Source organism: Cydia pomonella, chromosome 2, assembly GCF_033807575.1.
Source record: "Cydia pomonella isolate Wapato2018A chromosome 2, ilCydPomo1, whole genome shotgun sequence".
Taxonomy (NCBI): Eukaryota; Metazoa; Arthropoda; class Insecta; order Lepidoptera; family Tortricidae; genus Cydia; species Cydia pomonella.
Genome location: NC_084704.1, coordinates 14,021,226 through 14,036,824, shown reverse-complemented (window position 1 = coordinate 14,036,824; position 15,599 = coordinate 14,021,226). Strand labels below are relative to the sequence as shown.

The 15,599-nt window shown below is 34.4% G+C and overlaps 1 protein-coding gene across 2 annotated transcripts in view; it reads left to right on the top strand.

The window, feature by feature from the left end:
- LOC133534451 (aryl hydrocarbon receptor) overlaps positions 1–15,599 on the top strand; it is a 143,392-nt gene that overhangs the window by 62,381 nt on the left and 65,412 nt on the right. The window contains exon 2 of one of the 2 annotated variants that reach the window (XM_061873572.1): positions 15,076–15,266. The gene's annotated coding sequence lies outside the window, so the exon portion shown is untranslated. Of the gene's footprint in view, positions 1–14,980; positions 15,267–15,599 lie in introns of those variants that run through there. The other variant, XM_061873571.1, reaches the window with a different exon arrangement.

Sequence of the window (15,599 nt, the reverse complement as noted above, 5' to 3'; positions counted from 1 at the left end):
CTATAAGAAAAAAACTATTTTCTAACACCTGTTGCATTATGGTCGCACTTTAACACATGATAGGTGTGACACGTTAAAACCGCGCGTTATTGAGAGCCTGCAACCAGGTCTGCTCTTGGACTGAGTAGTGATGGTATGGAAATTGACTTTTAATTTCGTAATCGAATAACCATTTGAAGAAGCTTCTTATTTTATACTTACTAAAGGTTACATTCGAAGTCAGAGTGCACCGTTGCATGTGCACAGCGTAGCTGCACTATGCATGCACATAATTAAAGTTTACCTACTCATACTCATCTCCCAGAAAATAAACCTTCAGTGCTTATTTAACACAGCGTTACATATTATTTGGAACTCGGTAATTTTCAGTGAAGTCCACTTCGCACCCCAGTATCGGTTACAGGTAACCCTGCGGTCGTGCACAATGGGCCAGCTCGGCGAGGGCCACACGCGCGGAACTAATGCCGTCTAAGTACCGTGGGCATTGGGGGGTTAACGGTAATCGGACCGATTCTCTTGTTAATGGATTTGGTATGAGCATCCCTTGGCCAAACTATTTTCTGGGAGATATTTAAAATTGAGAGCAGTCGAAACGATGATTTTTTGACACAATAATATGCTTTATGCAAAAAAAATAACTATGTGTACTATTTTAAGGTGACTTTCAAATGGCGACCGATTGTGCTGTCACGTTCAATATTACGCTCATTTCTTTAAGGGTATCGCCCCCGTTAATGCCGCAGCAGTAACGCTGCAACTGTGACGCTGTTGTGGCTGTATTCTGAATATCGCCTTTATATATTTTTTGTAACATGACAGTTCAAAGCATGACAGGCAAATGATAGAATTTTCAGTAAGTCAAACCTTAGATGCGACAGTTATTTGAACGATTCATTCTGTACAAAAGGTTTATCACAGAAATATAATTTCAACCATAAAACTATTGTTTTCTTACCGTCTGGTTATTCCACACGAATTGCATAACATATAATAGTCTATGTTAAGGATGTCCTTCAAAACGTCAAAACGAACGCACTCGACAGGATATATCGTAATTGGCAGTGAACCTCGCGTATGTGAGGAAGTTCGCCAGTTATCTATGTGTGTGACCGCCAGTTAGGTCTTCAATTATAGGTTCTTAACAACATTGTTACATCGTCATCATAAATTAGACATAGACTTAGATTTTTTTTATTTAATACCACATTGAAAAATGTTTACAGGCAATGCTACAAAACATTACAAGCCTTAGAATTAGACTAAAGTAGGCACAAATGAATGTTTACATGTAGAATATTTTTTTTAAATTATGATGCTAAAAAGGAGCGAACCCTCAGCATGTGTTGCAGCAGGCTTACCTACTACAACGCTGGTTTTCAGGCCGACCCTTCGTATAATACGATTTTGCTTGCTGCTTGTCGGAAAGTGTATGGCTAAGACTATTTTAGTTTGTGTGGAAAATAATATAGGTATGCATATATATGTTTATGTTTGTGGATATATTTATAAGATTTTACTGTATGATACTATGACATGTGAAGGTAGGTTTAATCTTTAGACTAAATAAATATGTTGAGTAATAAAGTATATATTGAGGAAATAAATAACATGAATGTAACAATTTTACTATAAGTAGGTTAAAAAAATCTAAATTGTTTTCTGGAAAAATTGGGGTATCTTTAAATAAAATAATTCAAATCACAACCTTGTGTCTAAAGCAGTGACTTAGTAAGCAACACATATTCCTATTTAATGGGAAAACAAGATGCAAGAATGAATAACACTACCCATGTTATATTTTCTGCGACTATATTTAAATACCATTTTAGAAAATAGTTAAAATATACGAGTAATTTTAAAACACTCCTGCGCTCCGGGTGTATTAAAACGGTCAATAAAATTGTGTATTGCTGACTATGACTATTCGCCATCGTCAGTGTAATCAACTGCTCAACCACGACGCTGTTAAAGAATACATTCTCATTACAAAACAATCAAACATCACATTAACGATCGACAGCAAAAAAGCATTAAAGACTTGTCACGTTATTTTTATGCTAAACTTACCCTAATCATTGTGTGGGAAAACTTCGGCCTATTCTAATTGACAGTGATAGATTTATGTTTTTAATTACTTGTTCATCGATCGATTACTCATTTATAGGTATTCTCAAATATTAAAATACAAATTTCTTTGATAATCCTGCTCAGACCACTTTGCATACATCAAACCTATCAACTTTGCCTTTTCAATATAGCTTTGCCCACCACTTCAAATTTTAGTTGACGGGGGTATTTTAAAAGTAGATAAAGGTAAGTACTTTGTTTTATTTGTGGCTGGAACCTAACCTTTCCCTGAATTGTGACTCACATGCCAACATCATTGGCACTAACTTAGAAGCGTTATATAACTAAGGAAAAACAATTCACTACATTTTTCACTGATACATTGGGTTTACAGGGTAAAAGTAAATAAATAACTAAATATTATAGGACATTATTACACAAATTGACTAAGTCCCACAGTAAGCTCAATAAGGCTTGTGTTGAGGGTACTTAGACAACGATATATATTATATATAAATACTTTAATACATAGAAAACACCCATGACTCAGGAACAAATATCCATGCTCATCACACGAATAAATGCCTTTACCAGGATTTGAACCCAGGACCATCGGCTTCGTAAGCAGGCTCACTACCCACTAGGCCAAACTGGTCGTCAAACAACTTAAATAACTTTTAAATAATTTAAATCGCTTTTTAGTTAAATAACTTTATAAAAATACTTTTCACACGAAAAAAAATGAGGCATCGTCGGGATTAGAACTCTAAATGATAGCGTCAGTAGCTGCAATTTATTAAAAACAGTTGTAGTGGATCCCACGAGAATGTTGTGTGACGCTAACTTTTGGTCGCTATAGTATTTTTCAAATCGCTTGGGTATGGTGCCGTCATCTCAATACAATATTGTGCGATTTTGCATTTTAAGGTTATAAATTGTATCAAAATGACAGGTGTCACTATTTGAAAAATACTATAATCGAAATGACCTTCCTTAACATCCACCTTACTAAGTTACTCGTCTACCAAAGATCGCCTAACAAGAAAAATAATTGACTTAAAACACCAACAAACAATTTATCTTTTAATCCACGAGAAATTCTTTGTTAATTAATTCCTCTCAATTTCGCACGGACCGAAAAAAAAGAAAAAAAGATGGCCGACAAAACGAGAACGGACTGTAACGCTCGATTTGCTATACGAACCAATAAAAAGTATTAAATACATTCATGTTTTTATGGGTTCTGTTGTTGCTCGTCGCTTGTTGTCACACATTAGGTACCTATGTCAAAATTTATAAATGTGTTGTAAATTACTTCACGTATATAAAACTAATTTTGGCAGATTAACTCATGTTGAAAAGAAACGTAGGTAGATACTGATTGTTAGTAACGTTTGAATAATTACTAGGTATATATCTAATTTTTATTTTTATTCAAAACATGTAATTTAAGATTAAGAGTTTAAAAGTAAAATACAAAAACAGGTAAAAATCAATGCAAATTAATGAAATTATAATTACTAAAAACACTTTATTAAAAACCGCCGCTAAAGGTGCCGCCAGACATTATTAAACAGATTACAGTAAATGTAGCCATTAGAGTTTATAACATCTTTGTCACAATGCAAAATTTTATACTTGTTTCAATATATTCTTCTGATGAACCTTCAGACTATTATGTTACGGATCTCTAACTCTTGGACCGGTATCGAAGAGGGCCGGGGCAATACAGTAGTGCAAATGGAACCCGATCCGCGGGATAAGGCGATTATACATGGTGTTTAAAGCACTTTAGCGGTTATGGGGTCAATGAGTGTCGGCAAACAAATTCGTTGAGCTTATTGTGTGTGTTTAACCATTGATAATAAGCAAATATTCAATCAAGTGAGTATATCATGCAGTAATTCACTTCGTGGGTTAATATTGCGTTGAGTATCGTATCTACGTCATTTCATCGAGGAAAGAGATGCAAATAGCGCAACTCGGTAACAAACGACGAAGTAATTTAAAAGCCAAAAATAAGGAAAGGGTGTATACCCCTAGAGACAGTTACTATTATTGCTATCATCATCGTTTGTTCCATACGTGTATCTAAGATAAATATGTAGTTATAACATCAGTTGGACCACCCAATTAAGTAATTAGGTATTAGTGATATTCGTATTTTCTTTTTGTTGTTGTATTATTTTAGATATTAGGAAAGTGGATACGGGAAAAATTTTATAGGTATAAAATTCAGCTCATTGTATGAACACTTAAACAAAGTCACTACATAACGTTAACCCTACAGGTCATGATGGTTGACATAACAGTGAAGCAACAACGGTGATTGCGACAAATCGCGGCACTTGTCCGCAAATTGCACGATTAGTCCGGCAACTGCATAGATTTTTGCTATTACGTGCTATTACGATTGGAACGGCTTTTTAAACTGTTCAAACGAGGCTGTTCCATATGCCAAGTTGCATCTGTATCTGTGTAAGTGTGTACCGTCAAGGTATGCTTACAACTGTAAATCATTCTGAAAGCTTCATTATTCATAAAAAAATATTACTTAAACGTAAACGTACATTTAAAAGACAACTAGGTATTTATACATTCTAGGCGTTCGAACTGAAGCTTAGTAAATTATTTACAAAAAAGACACAAAAAAGTCTTTAAATGTGTATTAAGTTAACACTGTCGCGAACGTATTGCGAACCAGCTAATATTTGCCAACGTCATGGAGTAGATGGCGCTAGTAGTCACGTTTAACTTAAGTAACCGATTCTAGGTTATTGGGATTTTTTGAGGGAAGTTGAGAGGGTAGATGAGAACGACAGTAGGAAAAAGGAGGTTGTGTGCGAACAAATCGACGCGGCAGTGATATTTGCTTTTAGATCAAGTCAAGAACGTTCTTATGGTGTTATTAGAATAATTATGTGTCTCGGGTATATTGTGACCCACGTTATCAGTACTCAGAGTGAACAGTGATCCAGTGAGGCTAATATGAACTTAAGGTAAACTTTGTGTGAGGAATGGGGTCGCTATAAGGGGAGGTTTGGAGGCGACTATTAAGCTCAAGAAACCAGGTGGATAATCATGTGATACTCATGTTATATGTAGGTAATAAAGTCGGACACCAGCACAACTCATATCGTCATCTCACTAACATCCAGGCCTCGTATAGGTATGTAGTACATTTACATATCGCTTTCCAGTATCCGTAAAAGCATTAGCTCATTCAATAGGTTAATAAGTATGGTGAGCTTGACGACAAACACATAAAAACCGAATACAGTACTGACATAACAAACATAACTTGCCATGTTAAAGGCCTTGACGCGTGTAGAAAAGTATGAGGCGTAAGAAAAATCGACGGAAAATGGTCATTCCGATGAAGGCTGAGTGCGATCAACCGTACATATTGGCATACTTAATTTTGCGTGGCATATATGCCCATCCGACTATGAACTCGCATCCAACGTTAAAATTCATAATCATAGATCACATTAAACAAGATAAAATAACCCTTAACATACAGACTTTAAGACTAAAATGGAACATTCAGATATTTTTTTCTGGCGTTAAGACGTTTCAGGTTCACGATGTCGTATATGTTTTTGTGTTCAAATGAATCTAAATTGCATTAATAGGTAGTTAAGGTTGGTTTCTAATTGCGCTTTAAAGCAGATGAGTTCTTTACAGTTCCCTTGTCCTAAATGTTGGTATGATTATTCAATTACTCTTCTGAAGGTTGATTCCTACTCCATTGTTTGCAGATTTTTTATTCGATAGCCGATTGTTAAGAATAATGCGTGATAACAAGAAAGACGTATTAACCTCAAAAACTTAGTATTGTTTAAGCTGTTTATCTACGCAGAGCAGAATATATGCAGTAGGTGTAATTATGGTTTTCTGATAACATTTTTTTTATTGCCGATTAGTCCTGGAAGCTAATAATTGACACCGTTTTATTGTCTTTTATAATTATAACTTTACCCTTTCTGGAATGAGTATAGTTTAGATATATATATATATATATCATTTCACTATTTTTTCGACAAGATTCTGAAGTAGCAAGTTTTTTTTTTATTTGTACGATAATCGAGGGAGGTATCATCTGCATCACTTCTTTCTTGTTCGTATATTCATGTTCACTTATTTATTGCTGTGGGACAATGATTGATTGTCTCACATTGGTTGATCCAAGGAATGCTAAAAAAAATTATCTGTCCAATACCATTTCTAACCAGACGATGGCTTTCTTAACTCACTTCGGTTTTGAAATTAATTTATATTTCAATGGATATTTGTTCACAAAATATTGATATGTTTAATTTATTGTAATCTTCTATCCCTTTGCAATAAAGTTAGGTCGAAATTTGAATCATAAAGAAAAAATCCCATTACAAACGTTTTGAAGATAAAATGATAACAAAGCTGGGTAGATTAGGTATTCTATGCCCAACTAAGTGCAAAGATTAGTCTAAAAATAATTAAATTACTTTCTATGAAAGTATTTTCATTTGTGTTATTAATTATAAACCGAAATAAATGTCATATATTTACGAATATACATTTTTTCTTCGTATATGACATATATTTCGGTTTTGAACTAGCATTTTAACATTCAGGTTGCTCACCTGTCTCAGAAGTCAGAACTAAATTCCTAGAAAAAAAACATTACATTAAGATTGAAGATGGTCCCTTAATCTTAATACAATCGGACAGTTCTAAAACAAAGCGGCCTTAACCCGCCCGGCCATCGACCCCCCTAATACGATTATAATTATAGCACTGGCACCGGCACATTTGTAAACATAGGGTCTGTGACGTAACATTTTTTTATTAATTTCCTTTTTTAAGACGGCGCCTCAGTACCTCGGTTTGGTTGCGTTTGAGTGGTGGTCCAATTCAATTATAACACATAAATAAATTAAAAGTTTATTTTTGCTCTAGAAATCTTTTCCTGGTTATCTTCAAAAAGATGATGAAATAAAATTCACCAATTTATAATCCTTATACTTAGTGCATTCCACTAGATTGTGCTACTTACGAAAGATAATCTTTTAATTCTGAAAATGCTAAGAAGCTAAGTTTTGATTTAACACTGTTAAACTTTTAATCCTATCCGTAAAATATAATAAACCTTTGGCAGCCTAGTATTTTCAAAAGTCAGGCTTCCGTAAGCTACAGTTAGTCACGGAGAATGTCGTCATTAGAATACTCACCTGATACTTTATGAAGGAATAATTACAATAAAATGTAGAAGTTTTTAAAGGAATACAAATTAAAAGAAATGGCCGAGGGGCTTATCCAAGTGACAAACGATTCATTATTACTTTTAGTTTGGCGTTTGTTGATTACCTATTGTCACCTTGGCTACGGATCCTACAGAATATAATATACATAATAACAAAAAGTCCGATTTAGTCCGAAACGATCAAAAGTCCGGATCATTTGCGTATGGCAACAACCATTGAATATTAGCGATGGCGTCGGTAAGGAACACTGGTTAGTCTTTTTCTTAGAAAAACGATATTTTGTCAAAATATGTAAAATACATTTACGAGTACAATATGACTCCAGAAAACCCATAAAAATGGATTAAAAAAGTTTAAGATGAAAATGATTATAATTATTAGGATTAGGGATTGTGTCTCATTGGAGACCTTCAGCCATCAACATGAAATTTATATTAAGTAGGTACCTTATCCTCAGGATCCTATTTGAAACGCGAGAATGCTTTTTCGCTGAAAAAGATAAAAATAATATTTATTCTGATCAACTAAAATATGTTTTAAATACAACCTTCGACATTGAAGAATATCATGCCGCTACTTACATTTTACACAGGTACTTGCAATGACGATGACGTGTCCAAGTAATGCGTGTGAAATGAAATCTCACTACCGTTCACTTACTATAGTGGGTAAACGGCGCGCGTCACGAATAGGAAGGGCGGATATGCCCGCCACGCGATGCTCGCAGGTTCATTCCTGACATTGAAACGATTTCCAGGCGTTAATACTATTTTTATATCAATTTGAGAGGCTTCAGCAAAATATGATCATATTTTGTTGTGACAGTTCGTAAATGTCTAAGAAATATATTCCAAGTTCAGACTTATGGCCGAAGATCCTCGTGTTACGCGTATTTTGACAATCGATCAGATCAGACGACGCAACGGAACCATGTCGCCAGAAAATAATTGGGTCATATTTAAAATTCTATATTTTATATTGTTTGTGAGGTATAGTATATACAATAGTACCTATTAATTTATTATAAACTTTGTTGCCTGAAGATAAATGACCGCAATTCAGTATATAAGTACGTTCTGCTTGATTTTATGCATGATATTTTTAAAACTAATTAACTCTGCTACCAGAGTATTCGCTTACACCTATTGCGTTAAAAAATATGTCCGACATGCGTTCTCTGCATCTCTAAGAGACACATTTAATTGTTTGCATTTTTTGTAGATTAGCTGGAGCCACCATATTTATTATTTAGATCTAAGTTCCGATTGAGCATCAGCCAGTTCGTCTCAGAGTCGGATCTGAATGGTCCGGATCGCGTGGCCCTATGACACGAAAGGCCGCGTGAGCGGAGCCGCGCATGCCGCACGAGACGATGCGTGGCGTGACGTCAGGCCGGACGACACTGAGAGTATCGATGTATAAGCTGACATTGGCTTTTGCGTTGACCCAGGACTGACGGGATGCACTAAGAAACAATCTGTGACAAAAGATTATAAAGCCTTTAATTAAGCCTGCATTTTTTTGGAATGTTCTTCATCTTGTAGCAGCCTAATAACGCGGTCTGCAAACGTCGAGGAATTCGATAGGTGATCGTCATTATCCAATGTCCAAAAAGGGTCTTAGGATGAGTTGGCATGTTGAGCAGTACATGCGACCAGCGAGTTTTTCAGCTTTGCAAAGCGTACGCTTTCATATGGGGATTTTTAAACCAATAATTTATGTTAATTTTTGAGATTTCATTTAATAGCAGTGAATTTAAATTTTTTTTTTATAAATATAAACAAATGATTAGACTTAAGCATACTTTAATTAAATCATATTTTTATCATGACGTCCTCAAATTCACTTTTTTGCTGCTCCTACCTCTTAACCTAAGTCGAAATGGTACTATTAAGCCGCTCGATTAAATGTTCGTTAGACTCGAAATTACACTTAAATATGAGAAAGAGCAACTTACAACACTTTGTTTCGATCATTTCGGAACCATTTTGAGTATTAAAATGTTTAAAACCGTTTAGAAAGGTCTTTGATCCAATGGCTGGTAATTTTAGGGTTTATGTTTAGAGAAATGAATCTTCAATGTCAAAAACCATTATAACCAGTGTATTTAATGTTTAGTTATATTTGACTTTTTTTTAATCCTGCTATCCTCTTCTAATCATGTGTAGAACTTACAATTTCAATGTTATTTCAGTTATTAAATCGATATAAGGCTGTTTTTTGCGCCTTAAGATTTACAACATATTTCCGTCTTTACCCAGCATAATTCCACGGGATAAGATGAAAATATATGATTTTATATTATGAAAAAGTACATTATGTCAACTGCATAAAGCACTGTAACTTTAACTATAACTTTTTTCTCCTTTATCCCGAAAAAAATTCTCCTTTTGTACAGTATTTCTTCTATTCCTTCTTTTGTGTTGTACTTTAAGTAGCTTGTTTGTAGCTGTGAGCTTGACTGCATTTCTTGCTTCCGGACTCTCGAATGGAGACTTACTAATGCAAGTCCTGTTTGAACACTTTGAACCCATGCAGGCAACACATATCGATAAGGTACGTTGATGTCTAGGTTTCATCGTCGACACGTACCCCTTAACAAATATCATCATTATTATTCGCATAAGTGTGCCATCTTTGTCATACCACTTTACGGTCATACATGCAGTGGTGTTCGTCTAGTGAAAAACAAATATTTGATTGTAATACACTGGCTTGATTTCCCTAAAATTCTACCCGAAATAATTTTAAAAAGTAAATCTTTTTTTTTCTTGCTTCATACAGTTGCTATGTTTTGGTTATGGAAGAATAAAATTCAGCTCCCATGAGCCGTGGCAAAATGCCGGGACAACGCGAGGAAGAAATTAGTAATAAACAATATTGATAATTTTATCTAAAGCATTATTTTTCTATAAATGGATAAACCTCAGAAAATGCCCTGACTAGACGAGAACATATACATTAGGTAACTAACAGTTCAATAAGGTAATTTATTGTTACTTTGCCACCTTTCAAAAAACATGTTATCCCTTAATACCATCACAAACCCCGCCACCCGAAAAGCTATGGAATACTTCATAATTTATTTGAATACATCGAATAACTTACATTATAATTAAACTTACCAACGTTCCTACTTACACTTACTTACAACGCGACCTACGATATAACAACCTATCACAATCGACCATCGATTATAACTTAATCGAGTTACGATTTATAGAAATAATCGGTCATTGATTTATTCGATACTCGCACTTGACATTATCCAAACCTTAAAATCAAACCATAATGAGAATGCTATAAGGTGTATATTCTGTACTAATGTAACGGGTAGGTACATCGATACAAATTGTACCGAAGTTTATCAAAGGGCGACTCTTGCGCCGTTTGATACCCACCTTTGAATAAATCAACAAAAACGACGGGGAGCGATGAGTAATGCCCGATGTACGGAGTTATTTTTAACAAGGAAATGTGTGGAGAAGTTACTAAGTTACTTATCGGTTCAATTAAGGATACCAGTACATCTGCCTGCAAATGAATTACTATTTTATCAATTTTAGTTACATGAGTGTATATTTTTTCGTAACATGAAATAAAATTCTAGGTAATGCAACTAATATCTGTACTATTTTTGCATAAGCAATTCAGCTCAGATAGATAGTAGTGACAATAAGAAAAACTGTACGTTTCGTCTTCTTTGGTACCGAACTGATCTGATTGAATATTGACTAGACTATTGGTGTTTACTGGTATAGGCATATGTAATCGTTGGTATTTGTCCCATTACCAAAGTTTCATAATTTGAAATAAATAGTAGATTGTTAACCAAGGGTGGAAAGTGAACCATATCACCCGAGATATTTTATTACATAGTATAATAGTTCGAGGGTGAGATGGTTACTTTTACCCGAGTTAAACACTCTCTACTCTACTTTTCATATCGACTATGAGGAAATTCAAACACAAAAAATTTAGGTTTATTATAGATATATTTCTTTAGAACAAATTATTAACAGATACATACATACAGCGTTAGGTAAACGACATAACAACAATGAAATTAAATTAGTTAAAGTTTACAGAGAAATTTGAACAATTCGAAAAAGACAAATTAATAGGACATTATGAGCGTCGTTTAAGAATCTCTCAACCTCTTCAGCAGTGAAAATCTTTAATTTCTTGCTTTTAAAGTTTTCCGATCGTCTTTTTAAAAGTGCTAACAAGGTCGTAAAATTCTTCAAATCAACTTGATGCTTATTATGAACAGTTGATGTAAGCATTGTATACGTGCTCCAAAGTGTAGATGGGTTTAATGTCTTCGATATTTCTGCTAAAATGGCAGAAAGACGGTTTCCGATAGCGACTTTACTTTCTTAGCGCTTCTCCAGTTTATAAAGTGGTCGTATGCCTTCATGTATCTCTCCTTAGAACATTCCGGTAACAAATTATCGATCGCCGTTTTAGCCTCTACTTTTGTCGATTCGGGGGTTGAATTAATTTATTCGTCGCTGGAATCGCACGATAAATCCATTTTTTTCAGAACTGAACAATTTTCTTGTTTTATCTTTATCCGTTATTCCCGCCTTTTCTATTATTTTGTTTCCAATTAAAAAGTTTCAGTGTAATGGGCTCTACTCTATAAACAAAACACATGCAACAAATCGCAAACGATTTTTGATACAATCCCGATAAATTGGGTACGAATTCAGTCTATAAAACCCATTATTCACTCATTTCATTCATTCAATTGCTAGATTGTCTATGGTTTCAGACATTTTAATACCTATTTTTAAGAGACAGATAGAGATAGCAATAGGTGTCTGTACTGCCTTAAATGAATGGAGGTACAGACATTGGGTCTATTTTATATAGCATAAGCTTGCTCATCATAACTTAAAAAAAAATACTTTCCACCCTAGGGTGGGAAAAGCTATTTTCCACCCGGCTATCTGCTCATGAAAATCACACTTTCCGAACAGGAGAGATGAAAAAATATATAAATGTAGGTTACATTATGCTTACCCGTACCGTATTCTAAAGTAACTTTGATATGTATGACATTAACAAAAGTTTAGTTTATTTTTCATTTAAACCTTTTTTCATTAATTTACGAAATACCGAATTATCCATATCCAATAGTCCATATCTGCATATTATTCGACATAAAGGTAAATTTGTGGCGAGGCATCTCCTAACATTTCCCTATTCGTATAACTAATTTAAACGAAACTAATGCGAGCCTCAAAACAAATTAACAAAAGCAAATACGCTTTGTCTACACCCAAAATAATTTAACATAAAAACCGTAATTAAAATAGATTACCGACTAACTTAGCCCGCATTAAAAGGGTCAATTGATTTGTTACGATTTATTAAATATTGATAAATGTCAATAAAATATTGCATTAATTTTATTATTTTCAATAGTATCCAGCCAGACAACAATATTTTTCGATTTATGTATTTACTACATTGTGTGTTTTCGCGACAATTATATTTCTTGCTAATAATATGTTACACAGGTATTCTGCATTACACATTTTAAATATTTGTAATTAAAATTATGTTGATGTTTTATTCATTGAAGTTTGAGCGGTCGCCGGTCCGATCTGAATCATTCAATTAATGATGAAAGTAGTATTTTTAACTTTATTTGAACATGTTGAACATCTGATGATGTTTAAATAAAATACTGATTGTGATGATAATGCATCTAACAGAAAATATCATATTGTAAGGCCGGGCATTTGTCTAGTTCACAATTATACTCGTACCTACATGTATTGTGTGTCATACAATAATTTTATTTAATTAATAATTAATAACAATGCAAATTATCATCAACACAATCGAATGAGATTCGATGATCCTACACATCACATACCAATACAAAGTTTTGGGAAAGAGAGATGAGGTAGACACTGTCGCATAGATACTGCAGTTTGAGTAACACCTAACATGCTAGTACTTATATGTACTTGCAAACAGGACATAAAAAATTGTAAAAGGGGCAGCCTGAAAGAAAACATTGTCGCGTTACTTTATTCACTTCCTATAGCACAATTTTTACCCAAAAGCTTAACACAATAAGCAAGCTCGCTCCTTATCCAAGTATAACTTATGCTAACAAGTAGCCTCGCGTGACCAAGCTCTAGTTAGCTTAGCTAAGTGCCAGCAAGTTAATTTACAGTCCACTAAACAACCCGCCCACCGTAGTGCCTACAAAATAAGAATCAACTCCAGACGTTTCAGGTTCTATCCGACTGCAAAGTTAATTTGGTTATTTTGAAGTGCGACCCCATGCTACTGTTCCTTGACCACAAAGCGATGTGTCATTTTAAATAGCCTTTTCGAAATATGACTGATATGGAATTTGTATTAATTACCTTTGTTAGCAAGCGTACACCCGAGGTGCGAGATAAAAAATAAGTTCACGTTTAAGGCAGAATACAGTACCCCTAGTGTAAATTTAGTCGATAGCGAAACGTGACGTACGCGTTTGCGTTAAGTCTCATTTTGTATGGGTTTTTGAACAGCGCGCCAAGCGGGACGTTTTGGAAAGTCAAAAATCTCATACAAAATGACACTTAACGCAAACGCGTACGTCACGTTTCGCTGTCGAAAATATTTACACTAGGGGTACAGATAACAAATTTACTTGTGTAATTTGTGGTTAATTCATAAATAGGTAAGTGTTAAAATCATTTGTATGTAATGTCATATAAATATCTGCCTATTTAAGGGTTCTTAAATCAAAAGTGCTTAAATTGTGAAATAATAAACATTACAATGTGGATATCAGCTTATATTTTTAAAAGTTTACAAATGCAAATAAATAACGATTTTTTTTTCTCGAACCGAACTGACGGTTTGAGTCGGCCAGACTATTGATTTTTTAAATAATGGGGTTAAACAGAACCCTCTGTAGTTACAATTTGTAGGTAGTGTATTTAAAACCTCACCTCGGTAGTTTAGACGTATTATACAGATATACAGTCTATTATTATATATAGTAACGATGATCTTTAGAAGGTGCACTGAAGTCTGATCATGCTCAAATCCGGTGATTTGTGAGATTTCAATAATAATATAACATTATAATATAATTCAGCCTATATACATCCCACTGCTGGGCACAAGCCTCCTCTCATGCGCGAGAGGGCTTGGGCTATTGTCCCCACGCTAGCCCAATGCGGATTGGGGACTTCACATTCACCTTTGAATTTTTTCTCAGATATGTGCAGGTTTCCTCAAGATGTTTTCCTTCATCGAAAAGCTAGTGGTAAATATGAAATGATATTTCGTACATAAGTTCCGAAAAACTCATTGGTACGAGTCAGGATTTGAACCCGCGACCTCCGGATTGAAAGTCGGACATCATATCCACTCGGCCACCACCGCTTATAACATTAAACATACTTATAAAAACTTTCTCATAATTTTGTGAGTATATCCAAAAAAAGTATGTAATTTTTTACACATTTCATAACAAAATTGGTTGTATATCTATATCAAAAACATATTGATGGTACCTATATTTCATTCTTGTTTTTCACTTTTTATAGATAATGTTTATATTAACTTATATTTAAAATAATATTTAATAAAATACATTAGAATTAAATAACTTATGTAATATTTAAGAAACATGATTTAGGAAAATATTTTTTTTTTTCATAATGCGGATTTTTAATATATTAGTAAGTAGTTAAAAGCAACAGTAATTCAGAGAAATAACTTGCGAATTATTTTCCAGTATCAAGCCCCCTTCAAAAGATGGCGTGACGAAGAGTAACCCCTCGAAGCGACACCGCGAGCGCCTGAACGCAGAGCTGGACACGCTGGCGTCGCTGCTGCCTTTCGAGCAGAACATCCTCAGCAAGCTGGACCGCCTCTCCATCCTGCGGCTGTCCGTCAGCTACCTAAGGACTAAAAGTTATTTTCAAGGTTAGTGCTAATCAGTAACATCTTGCTAACGTTTTTAAGCGAATATCATTTACAAGATGGCTTGATGTATGAGGCTACTTCACGTTGAAAAGCATATCTCAATGCAGCAAACTGGACCGGCTTTTCTTTGACCATCAAAAACTGAAGGCCAATAAGTTTTTTTCGAGGTAGGCATATTTAATCCTTTGCGAAATCATTGAAATTATCAATGTCAAATTTTTAGGAGTTACCAAATATTAAATGAATATGAATAGTGTTCGCACAAGTTACTTAAAAACCTTTAAATATGAGTGATAGTGATATACCTTGATAAGTATCCTACTCGTATTACCA